Consider the following 12,646-nt stretch of genomic DNA (forward strand, 5'->3'; position numbering starts at 1 on the left):
TTTTAGATGTTCCACGTTCAACTTCCACAAGCCTCGTCCCCTGTACGTTTCTTGCCGTTTTAAGTTCATGGTACATATGTATGCGGCGTGATCCGAAAAGATAGTGGGCCATAACTCTGTCTGGAGAACGTGTGTTTCCAGGTCGACTGATACATAGATCCTGTCGATGCGACTAGCGGAATGATAGCCAAAATTTAGTACTCATGTGAATGACTTTGCACATTAGTCAGTTGCCACTTTTTGCACCACACAGACATCTTGTGTAACTGATTTGGCAGTTGGTTTTGGTCATCTGATAACTTTACAAGACAATAAATGGCAGCATCATCTGCAACACCAGAGGCCCTATAAAGCTTCCTTGGGCAATGCCAGATATTACTTATGTTTTACGAACTGTGACCTTTTTGACTGGAAATCTCGAATGCAGTCACACAATTGAGATGGTACTACATAGGCACGGAATTTGGTTAGAAGTCGCTTGTGAGGAATGGTGTCAAAAATCTTCTGGAAATCTAAAAACAACCCCAGTCAATAGCACTCATTCCTTCCTGTGAATAAAGAGCTAGTCATGTTTCACAAGAATGATATTTTCTGAATCTGTGTTGGCTGTTTGTAAATAAATAGTTTTCTTTGAGGTGATTTATAATGTTCGAGCACAGTAGATGTTCCAAAATCCTACCGCAAATAAACGTTAGTGATATGGGTCTGTAATTATCGGATTACTTCTGTTTTCTTGCTTGGGTATTCATGTGCCTTTTGCACCTTTCTAATCTTTAGGTACAGATCTTTCAATGAGGGAGCATTCGTATATGACTGCTAGGTATAAAGCTATTGTATCGACTTGTATACAGTACGAACTAACTGGAGATCTTGCCTTTTTTAAGTGATTTCAGCTGCTTTACTGCATCTAAATTTTCCATGGTGGCACTTGTTCTTCATTCAAATTCATGGTGAAGGAATTTTAGAAATTGTGTTTATTAACTTTGTTTTATTGGCACCATCGTCGGTAACATCACCAATGTTATCACACAGTTAAGTACTGATTGCATCTTGCCACTGCTGTACTTTACATATTACTAGAGTTTCGTTTTGGAAACTATTACAGGCATCTCACATTGAAATTTGCACTAAATTTCGAGTTTCTGTAAGACTTCGCCAATTTTAGGATTTTTGAGTCTTTTTAAACTTCGCATGCTTTTTTTTGTTGCTTCTGCAACAGTGTACTGACCTGTTTTGTGTGCCATGGCGGGTTAGTACCCTCTCTTATTAATTCAATTGGTATACATCTTTCAATTGCTGTCGATATATTATTTCTTTAAATTTAAACACATTTGGACTACTCTTACATAAACAGATTAGAAGGAGCTGACACTGTGTTTTAGGAAGACATCAAGTAAAGTTCTATCTGCTTTTTGAAATATGTGTATTTTGCGTTTATTTTTGATGGGTTTGGATGTTATAGTTTTCAGTCTCACTGCAACAACCTTTTGGTTACTAATCCCCATATTCGTCACAATGCACCCTATTCGCTCAGGATTATTTGTTGCTAAGAGGTCATGTATGTTTTCGCAACCATTTACCCTCCGAGTGGGCTCCTGAACTAATCGTTCAAAATCATTTTCTGAGAAAGCATTCAGTACGATTTTGAGGGACTTTTTATGCCTGCCACCGACTTTAAACATGTATTTTCAGAATGAGACGAATTTTCGCTAAGATACGAGGATACATTTAAGTCGCCGCTAACTATGGTTATATGAGTGGGGTAACTATCTGAAATGAGACTTAAATTTTCTTTGAACTGATGAGCAACAGCTTTTGTGCGTTATGACAGTATGTAGTTTCAAGGCATGCCGCATTGAAAATTTGTTTCAAACGTCACTGTTGGTACTTTTGTACAATTAAATGTCAGTTAATGACACATCAGCATTAAAAAGTCTTTAGGAGAGCTTAAGATAAACTATATTAATGCACTGATTGTGTGTGAATGGCGTGGTCTTGTGATTAGTGACAGGAAGATTTGATGTTGGAAGATGTAGGTCACATCTTGCCACATGCAATTTTCTTTTTTCTTTCATTTTCACATTTGTAACAGTTTCTGTTTCCTTCTTATTCATGTGACAGAAATATGTTCTTCAATTTTCGATGTTATTTGTATGCAGGAGTGTAGTGTCTTTGCAACGAGTTTCTTCGATTTTGTGACCTCAGTCTGGTCAAAAAACGAATGACGAGATCCTTGCAAGTAGCATGACCAGCAATGATACTTGTATTCGCATTTGTTGCGAGTGCTTTGCATTTATTCGGAATATGTCACAATTTCCAGTAACATGAGATGATGGCTTAAATTGCCGCAGGTGAAACAAGTTTGCTTGACAGAAATACTTTGCTGTTTATTTCCCAGGTTGTGGTGACTACTACAAATTACAAAAAAAAAAAAAAAAAAAAAGTGAATCTTTGTAATATGTGAATGGTCCAGAAGTAGAAGCCACCAACATGAGCATTCACGTATTGAAAATATGGCCAAGTTTTATTTCCTTCCCCTATTTCACAAAAATGACTGCAGTGACAAAATATATTATTCCAGGAATCATTTTCTGGAAAATTGTTTCCAAACCGCTTTCGTAATATCTACCACAGTGCTCACAGAACACCAAAGATAAAAATGTCTACACTAGCCCTCACACAGGCTCACCCACAACGAAGCAATCCTACTGGATCTTGCTACCCTGTCCCTACGATAAAGAGTCACTAAAAGTCGTGAGGTAATCTGGCATCAGGCTGAAATCAGAAAGCGGTAACGAGCTGCAAACTTGTGTTGATCCACTGTGCCTTCCAGAATGACAAGATCACCCTTTGAATGCCACAGAAATATTCTCCAGACCCTAACGCTCTCTCCTCCAGCGTGGTCACTTCCAACGATTGGTGTAGAGTGTTTGCTTTCAGAAGTTTCACACTGCACACGCCAGCGGCCATTGCGACCTGAAAAGGCCATCCCATTGCGGTCTGGCGTGCAAATTCCAGACTTCATCATTGATGAGCAATAGTCATCATGAACCAGGTGGACAGTTGAGGAGACACTGTTGGTAGTCCCTTAGATCACTTGGGCAGTTAGTTGCTCAGCAGTTACATCTCTATTCACCTGTACTCACCTCCAGAACCACCCTTCACCCTGTCATCTATGACTTGTGGTGCACCACAGTTGGCTTGGTGTCAGATTTGTATAACGTCATTTCGCCATGCACAGTGTACTTTATCCATAACAGCATGCGAACAGTTTACAAAGCTAGCGGTTTGAGGAACGCTTCCTCCCTTGGCCCAAAAGCCAATGATCATGCTCTGTTGGATGTCAGATAAATTACTCCATTTCCGCATTATGGCTACTACACTATTTTCTGAAACTTCCTGGCAGATTAAAACTGTGTGCCCGACCGAGACTCGAACTCGGGACCTTTGCCTTTCGCGGGCAAGTGCTCTTCTACAGTTACTAAATGAGAGCAGGTGCAGCAGATGAAAGGAAACGATAGCTTCCTTGGATCACACTCAATCCAGAAAGAATGCTTGGTCCTTAACTGGAAAGCTGGACATAAGAAACACCACCACCTGACAAAAATGTAACATAAATTTAGATGATATGGCTAACTATAGAATCTCTGCCTCCATGTCATAAGAAATAAACACAAAGAAAGACAAGTTAGACATTTCTTAAAATTAGAGATACGATCAGCTCTACAAATATCTGAGTTTCCCGCCTCATTTCAATCTGAAGAGACCGTAGAAGCTGTAAGGAACATGAAACCAAGGAAGGCAGCAGGTGTGGATGGTACGTACTGTGAGTTTCTGTTGCACTGTTGTTCTGCTACTGTCAAATGAATGAACACCTTATCAGATATCACCTTTCACCTTTTCTTCAAGAAAATGAAATGAAATGATCGTATGGCATTGTTGGCCGGGAGGCCCCATGTTGACGCCACTTTGGCGACTTGCGTGCGTCAATGATGATGAAAAACACACAACACCCAGTCATCACGAGGCAGAGAAAATCCCCAATCCCGCCGGGAATCGAACCCAGGACCCCGTGCGCGTGAAGCGAGAACTCTACTGCAAGACCATGAGCTGCTTCAAGAAAACTACGATCACTGCTGTACTAAAGCAGACTATCCAAAGTTGTGAACTTCCACCCCATTGCTGTCCTCAGTGTCATGTTCCAGCTCCTGGAGATTCTCATTTATGATAGAATCTATCCAGCCATCAATAAACACTTTCCAGTAGAGTAAATTGGGCTTAGACCAGGAAAAGTATGTAAGGAACAGGCGACAGCAATAGTAACTCACATCGAAAACGACGTTAAGAAGAACAAGATAATGGTCTTCTTGGATATATGCAGCCTATGATACTGTATGGCATGAAATAATCTTGATCAAATTAATCAGTGTCATTCAGTGTGGAAAATTAACGATTCTAATTGGCAATCTGGTAAACAATAATACTTTCAGGTGTTCTCAGAGATCCCCAAAAGCAAAGTTCACAAAGTATGTGATAGTATTCGATAAGGTTCTATTTCGGCCACGCTCCATCTCAATTTGTATGCATACATCAGAACCCCAGCGACAGAGAGCTAGAAACCTTGGTGCCACACAGCAATCAACGTGTAGGATCCTACCTTCAACATAAAAGAAGCCTGGAACAATCAACAGCAGGAACAATGTTCCATGAAGCATCATTAATTAATCAAACCTCCCTGGGAGCGACCAGCAGTTTTTCTTGTACCCTGACAACACTGGTGCATACTGAATCGAACCAGAATTGATCAGGAGAGATGTGGAGTTTGTGGCACCAATGAGAATGGGAGTCCTCCCCTGAGTGTGACTGCAGTGAAGAGGAGCAACCAGTACATTACATAAAATTCCAATGTCCCCTCAGAGCAATCTTAGGGACAATGGAAAACCTTCACAATTTGTCTACAGAAGCTTTTGACTGGATTTCCAACTTGGGCCTAGAGCTACAAACCCATTACTAACTTGAGATTGTGTTATCTCTATACAAAGGTATATATTTGTTGTAAATAGTAGTCTATATATCACATTCTTTCTTCAGATGACACATCTTCAAATACGTTAATAGTAAATGCCTCATTCAAAACAGGTTTGAAATACTTTACATTGTGATACCATTCAAACGTGTTCTCATCTTCGTTTTGGCGACTGATTAGGTTTTTCGCTCCTGTTGTCGCCATTCTTTATTTATTGCTTTAGCTGTGTCTAGCCTCAGCTAAATTTCTTCTATGTGGTACCAATATTTTGCTTGAACGAGAATCAGCGGTTTTTTCAACAAAATCTCAATTTATCCAAGTTCTTTTATTGACCTGTGAAGATATGCATTTTTGTCCCAATATCTTTCAATGAAATCTTATATCGTTTTGTCTCTCCTTGTAAAATTCGATAGTGTTAATAGCGCTGATTTAACCGACCATTGACGATTAAGGATCAATATTGGGAAAAATGGTGAGTTTTCTAAATCTTGGTACTTTGTATGTTCTCCCATCACAGTAATGCTCCACACATGCACTTTGTCTTGGAGGTGGCCCTTACTGATACTGATCTTCCTTTGTTGGTTCCACATTTTGTGGAAAGGATTGTGGAATTTCTTCATAAGGGCGAATAGCTTTATTGTATCAAATGGTTTAAATTCCTTAAGTTTTCTGGAGCTAAAATAGGTATAAAGGAGGATTACTGTTGTGTTGACAACGAATTTTTACTTACCAGCTTCAAGCACTGGAAGTATCAGTCATAAATGGTTCACTTTGGCTCTGCTGAATCCCAGAATACATTGACTTTTTTCTTCTAACGCTTTGCTTATCACTTTGATTAACAAATCTTTATTATTGTTGCATGCGCTTTTAGTAGTCGCGATTTCACAGGAGTCAGTTATTTAGTGGAATGCCTTTTGCTGTCTGTCTTCCCTTACTCAACTCCTTGTGGCCTCAAGACCAGTGTCAGATTTGTTGTTGACACTAGGTATGGTCTGTCTGTGAATGTGCCCCTTTTTCAGCGCAACAGCAGGTAAGTCTGTTCATTTTTTCCCATCCTATCATTTAATTGTTACGAAATTATTTTTCTATGATACATTACGTTGCATGATGTACATGCTTACAAAGACTATAATGAAAGAACTTTAGTACATTGTTTTTAAAAAAATTGGAATTCGCTTTCTGTACATCGTATTCTGTTAATTTGACTGGCAATATAAGTACCTTTAACATATGGTGTTTCGATTGCAGTGTGCAGACTCAAACTTTCTGTACCTGAGAACTTCATAACACATGCCAAAGAAATGTATTATGTATCAAAGACATGACTCATGAACCTTAAAATACTTGGTAGGATATATTCATGTGCAAAATCAACATTTCTTTGAGAAATACAGAAGCAAAATGTCACTTTTTTGATAATTTCACAGCTAGTCAAGATTGAGTCAGTGTAATTTAGCCATTACCTGAGTATTTCTCAACAATTTCGGAGGGTTTACATTTTTATCTCATATATCTTGAGTCAATTCGTTAAAACAATCCATCACAACTAACTTTTATTAGCCCGATTCATTTAGCCATACAAAACCACTATATCAATAAACAAACCATTAAATACTATCCAGTGTTTTGCGTCTCACTGCTGGGTTCAAATAATTTTTCATGAAGTGACAATACAATGCTCTGTGACGATTATCTCTGTAGATTTACTATGATAAACATATGTAAGCTAGTAGTAAATCACTGCTAGCCCACCTGGCTAGCTACCCAGACTAACACACTGTTTCTTGAGTGGTAAGGTGTGCTGGTCGCCGGCACAAGTCCACCTGATGGATTAGTGTTGAGGTCCAGTGTGCCGGCCAGCCTGTGGATGGATTTTCATTTACCTTGGCGAATGCAGGCTGGTTCCCCTTATTCCACCTCAGTTATACTATGTTGGAAATTGCTGCGCAAACACTGTATCCACGTACGTGTGCACCATAATAACTCTACCATGCAACATTTGAGGCTACACTCGTCTGGTAGGAGACGTTCCCGGGGGGGGGGGGGGGGGGGAGGGATCCACTGGCGGCCGCACAGCACAGTATCCCTGGGTGCAGTGAGGGGTGGTGATGGGGTGGGTGGACTGTTGTGGCCTGTTGTATGTTAACCACTGAGGGCTATGGCAGGATGAAACCTCTCCATCGTATCTAGGTTCCTGGTTTAAATACACAATACACACAAACCACAGCTACCACAGTACTTTTACATTCAACATTACCATGGACAAACTCAAAGGATTTCAGTGTTCGTTACTATTTACTTTTGTCCTGGTATTCATTGTATTTAATGTAGTATAATTTTTTTGCAAACCACATATTTACTGGATAACTTGCTGCAATAATATTCAACCAACTGGCAACAATATTATGGCACTACACGCTTCTTTTAGCTACAGAACGTTACTCAGCGATCCTGGGCTTCTTTTGCACTATGATTAATAAACATGAAAATACACTCTAAGACAAAAACACCCATGAAGGAATTATCAGAATGCCATGGAAATCGGTAGATGTGATGACGTGTACAGAAAAACAAATGATTATAATTTAATAAAAACAGGATGATTTTCTCAAGAGAAAGTGCTTCACAAACTAAGCACGCCAATAATCCGTTACCACTGCTGGCCCTTATGTAAGTCATTATTCAACTTGGCACTGATTGATACAATTGTTGGATGTTCTTGTGAGGAATATTGTGCCCAATTCTGTCTAAATGGCGCATTAACTCCTCAAAATTCCAAGAGGGTTTGAGGGCTCTGCCATGATGGTCCAAAGGTTTTCAATTGGGGAGAGGCCTGTAGACATTGCTGGCCCTGGTAGGGTTTGACAAGCACAAAGACAAGCAGTAGAAACTCTTGTCATGCAAGCAGGCACTACGTTGCTGAACTGTGAGCCCAGGATGACTTGTCATGAAAGGCAACACAATGAGGCATACAACATTGTCGACATTTTCACCGTGCTGTAAGGGTGCTGTGGATAACAAAAAAAGGGGTCCTGCTGTGAAAAGAAATGGCACTCCATTCCATCACTCCTGGTTGTGTATAAAATGCATGTTTGTCCATCAGCTGCTTTATGTTAACCCATATTGACCGGTTTCAGTCATGGACCATCGTCATGGATAAGGGTTAAAATGGTTTAAGTCACAACATTACATTTGTCGTTACTTAAATAATGTGTAGAGCAGGACTCAGTCCTGACCTTCTCTTCAGTACTGCTGTATATACACTTGGTATTAGTATGTTTACTTCTAAAAGTCCTGTGTCGTACACTGATACTCCTGACATGCTCTATACATTATTTAAGTAATGATGAATGTAATATTGTGGCTTAAACCATTTTAACCCGTATCTGTGAAGATGGTCCATGACTGAAACCAGTCGATATTGGGTTTTAAAGTAAAAGCGGCAGATGGTCAGACATTCATTTTATACATTACTTGACAGCTGTTGATAGTCACCTTTCCAAAACTCCTGGTTGTCTGGCCATATGGCACATGACAGTCAGTCGCTGCTATCCAGGGCATCTGCAGACAAGTCTGCGGTCTGAAATCTCATTGACTGGAGTAGAATTGTCTTCAGTGATAGGACTCACTTCGAAATGAGCCCTGATAAGCAGTGAAAACGTGTCTGGAGACGCCCCCGACAGCAGTGGGATACCATCATGACTGTTGCACACCATGTGGCCTGACAACCAGGAATAATGGTCTGTGGTGCCATTTCCTTTCGTACCAGGACCCCTTTGGTTGTCATCCTTACAACACGGCATCACTTCTACAATAGTGTTTGCACTGTTTTGTTGCCCTTCATAGCTTACATTTCAGCAAGATAACGCCACTTGCACTCGAAGAGCGTTTCTACTGCTTGTCTTCACGCTTCCCAAACCATACCTTGGCCAACTCTGTCATCAATGCCAAGACAAATAACTGCATGCAGAAGGGCCAGAGGTGGCCCAATGCATTATTGACTTGCAAACTCAGTTTTTGAAACTCTTTCTCTTGAATAAATCATCCAGGTTTTTCTGAAATTGTAACCATTTGTTTGTCTGTACATGCACGACATTTCTCGATTTGTGTCCCATTCGGATTATCTCTTCATGGTTCATCACCTTTTTTTTTGTCTTAGACAGTAATGTTGCTCTGAGCACTATGGGACTTAACTTCTGAGGTCATCAGTCCCCTAGAACTTAGAACTACTTAAACTTAACTAACCTAAGGACATCACACACATCCATGCCCGAGGCAGGATTCGAACCTGCGACCGTAGCGGTCGCGCGGTTCTAGGCTGTAGCGCCTGGAACCGCTTGGCCACTCCGGCCGGCGACAGTAATACATGTAACTGAATTTACCAAGTTAAACTGCTTGGAATGCTGAAAATACTTTTGCTGTTATGACAAACATACCTCAGACAGCTAAGAACACGTTGTTTGCAGATGGCAGTAATGAACTAATGAGCGATGTTAAGTCCTCTTTTTACAAGAGCTGATCAAGTGCATAAGTGCATTCATCTGTGGTTCAGCGCTAACAGGTTGACCCTTAATGTGAAAAAAACAACCAATCTGAAAATAATCAGAACCAAGTTCCTCAACAGGTACTCAGCAGTGAAGAACGGTGTACAAAATCTATGTAGAAGGAATGTCTCTGTCCACCAAGACTTAAATTGGGAATGCTTAATAAGAAAATCTGCCAAAAACTCAGTTTGACATGTGTTACTCCTCAGAAGACACTAGAATGGTTTGTTCTGATTACATCGATTCCCTTTGCGACAGTGCATCCTTTTAAACTGGATTTCCACAGACATGAATTTCTTACATGTGCATCCCCTCATAACTACCCTTACACACACGATTGTGTTCCCACACGCGTAAATTGGAAAGGCTGATTACGCGACTTTCAAGTTGGCGACAACTGAAATTATTCATACAGACGGAGTAGAAATAGACTCGCAGATGATGAAAATGCAACTTCGCATCTTGTAGGAAACTTTAGGCACATCAAATACCATTATTATGGAGTTATCTGACGAGGGCGACGTTTCCTTCGAAAGCCATTTTCGAATGTGTAAAATCCATTTTTAAATATTTTTGAGTCACATTTTTGGCTCTGTATAAAAGTCTAATACAGATATGCAACATCCCATGCCAGTTCGCATTAAGGTACAAGTAACAGTGAAATATCTGGCAACTGGAGTCATAGCAAGATATGTACTGCATTCTGGAAAATTTCTGTCTCTAAATTTTTTTTGTTATCTACAATACACTGAAGGTACAAGGGAATGTAAGGTTTTGTGTAAACAGTTCAGCCTTTTTTTTTTTTTTTTTTTTTTTTTGTGGAGGTAGTCAGAGTTCCGATAGGTTACAGATGCTCTAAATACACCTTTCTTTACCTGTCTGGAACTTAAATTTATAACCAAACTTTGTACTATCATGCAGAACAGTCATTACCCAATGACAGCGCCAATACGAAAATTATTACATTTAAATAGAATTTTAATAAGGGTCAAGATTTTCTTTTAAGTTCTAAAAGCCACAAATAAATATCCCTTTCATAGTAAAACTGTAGTTACACTCATAGCCTAAAGCAAAATATAATTATCCTCAAATCAAAAAATACCTTTATAGTATTGACTGTTCTACAGTAATATGAACCTCAGCAAGTCCACGCTCTCAGTTTCAATACCCTTTTTTAGTCATTTCAGTCATAATGTTTCACTCCATTACAGATAAGTTATTATAAGGAGTTGCTGAATGTTAGAACGATATTCCTATCACATTGTTTAAGAACATTTTTCCATTTTACAAAGTATTTACAGGGCAACAGTTATTGAATCACATGGAAAAAATTGAATTAGTTACAAACAACAGCGTGCACACACTTTATTCAACATCTAAACGCCACTACAGATATTCGGATTTAGGTAATGACATGTTCGATATGCCTGCCATCACTGGCGATGATGTGGCGCAGACGAATAGCGAAATTCCACATGACCTACTGAAGTGTCAGAACATCGATGACCTCCTGAATGGCTATTTTCAGCTCAGCAATGGTTTTGGGGTTATTGCTGTACAGATTGTCTTTAACAGAGTCCCACAAAAAGGAGTCCCATGTGTTCAGATCCAGAGAATATGGCGGCCAATCGAGGCCCTTGCCAATGGCCCTGGGTACCCCAGAGCCAGAATGTGATCCCTAAAGTGCTCCTGCAGGACATTAAACACTCTTCTGCTTCGATGGGGTCGAGCTCTGCCTTGCATGAACCACATCTTAGCGAAATCAGGGTCACTTTGGATAAAAGGGATGAAATCATCTTCCAAAATCTTCACATACTGTTCAGCAGTCACTATGCCTTCTAGGAATATTGCACTCATTGTTCCGAGACTGGACATTGCACACTACATATTCTCCCGTTGAGGGTAAAGAGACTTCTCGATCGCGAAATGCGGATTCTTGGTCCGCCAATTGCGTCAATTTTGCTTATTGACGAACCTATCCAAATGAAAGTGGGCTTTGTCGCTAAATCAAGCTGTTACATGCACATACTAATTTCCATCATGCCCATGGCCAATCGTGCTGTTTGGACGTCCTAATGCAAACTGTTAAGAATTTATGACGATTTTATTTCCTATAGTTCAATAATAATTGTTACCCTGTACATTCTGAGTTGAAGACTGGGCCCATTTTTTTGTCATGAGACTAACTTTCCGCGTATATAAACGAACGACTACAGATCCTTGCTGTCAAATGAAACAGAGAAGAATGAGGGCAGCTCCACCTATTGGCAGTTGCTGAAGTTCCTAGGCGATGGTGGGGGAAGCGACATCATGCAAAACAGTAGAATGCCTTTCAACTTTCGCAACTTAAATGTAAGTTGGCATGACAGTGTGCAAGTAGGGTGTTTCCATGTGTAAGCTGACTTAAGCGACTGGTGGCTGGGGGATTGTTGGTTTTGAGGGGGAACCGATAGCAACGGACATTGCCAGTGGATGAAGTGACTTTAATCTTTGGATAGACGGAAGACTTCAGCGCGTTCTGTGCCATGATTCAATGCGCACGTTACTGTATCACACTTTACAAATAAACCTTTTCTACATTCAACCATTCCGACTAAATTATTGGGGAGTTCCTCATCACATGACACAGAATATTATTTCAATCAGAAATATGGTCCACCCTGAAGTGAAGTACAATGTTCTCCAGCTGAGAAAATTGTAAAAAAGAGAACTTGTAGTACATACGTCAGCATGGTGCATATAGTTTAACGGCACACATGTAAAGTGAGTTAATTTCATTACATCTGGATAAAGCTACTACACGAAAACAAATTCTTGGTTGAAATGCCTGTCTTGTATTGTCACATCAGTTAAACAAGTTTTGATACCTATTCGGTCCTAACACACAGTTCCAGAAGTTAAATTATGAAAATGATCACTATTTGTATCAATCATTTCACACTTGCAGCACACACACTCAGTCTTTAAATAGCCGGCTTACGACTTAAGCTCACAAATGTTATGACAGAACTGCACTTTTTGTAAGTTAATAAGCAGATTGCAAAGAGAAACGCACGGTGTTTAATAGTTTTGAATG

Source organism: Schistocerca americana, chromosome 1, assembly GCF_021461395.2.
Source record: "Schistocerca americana isolate TAMUIC-IGC-003095 chromosome 1, iqSchAmer2.1, whole genome shotgun sequence".
NCBI lineage: Eukaryota > Metazoa > Arthropoda > Insecta > Orthoptera > Acrididae > Schistocerca > Schistocerca americana.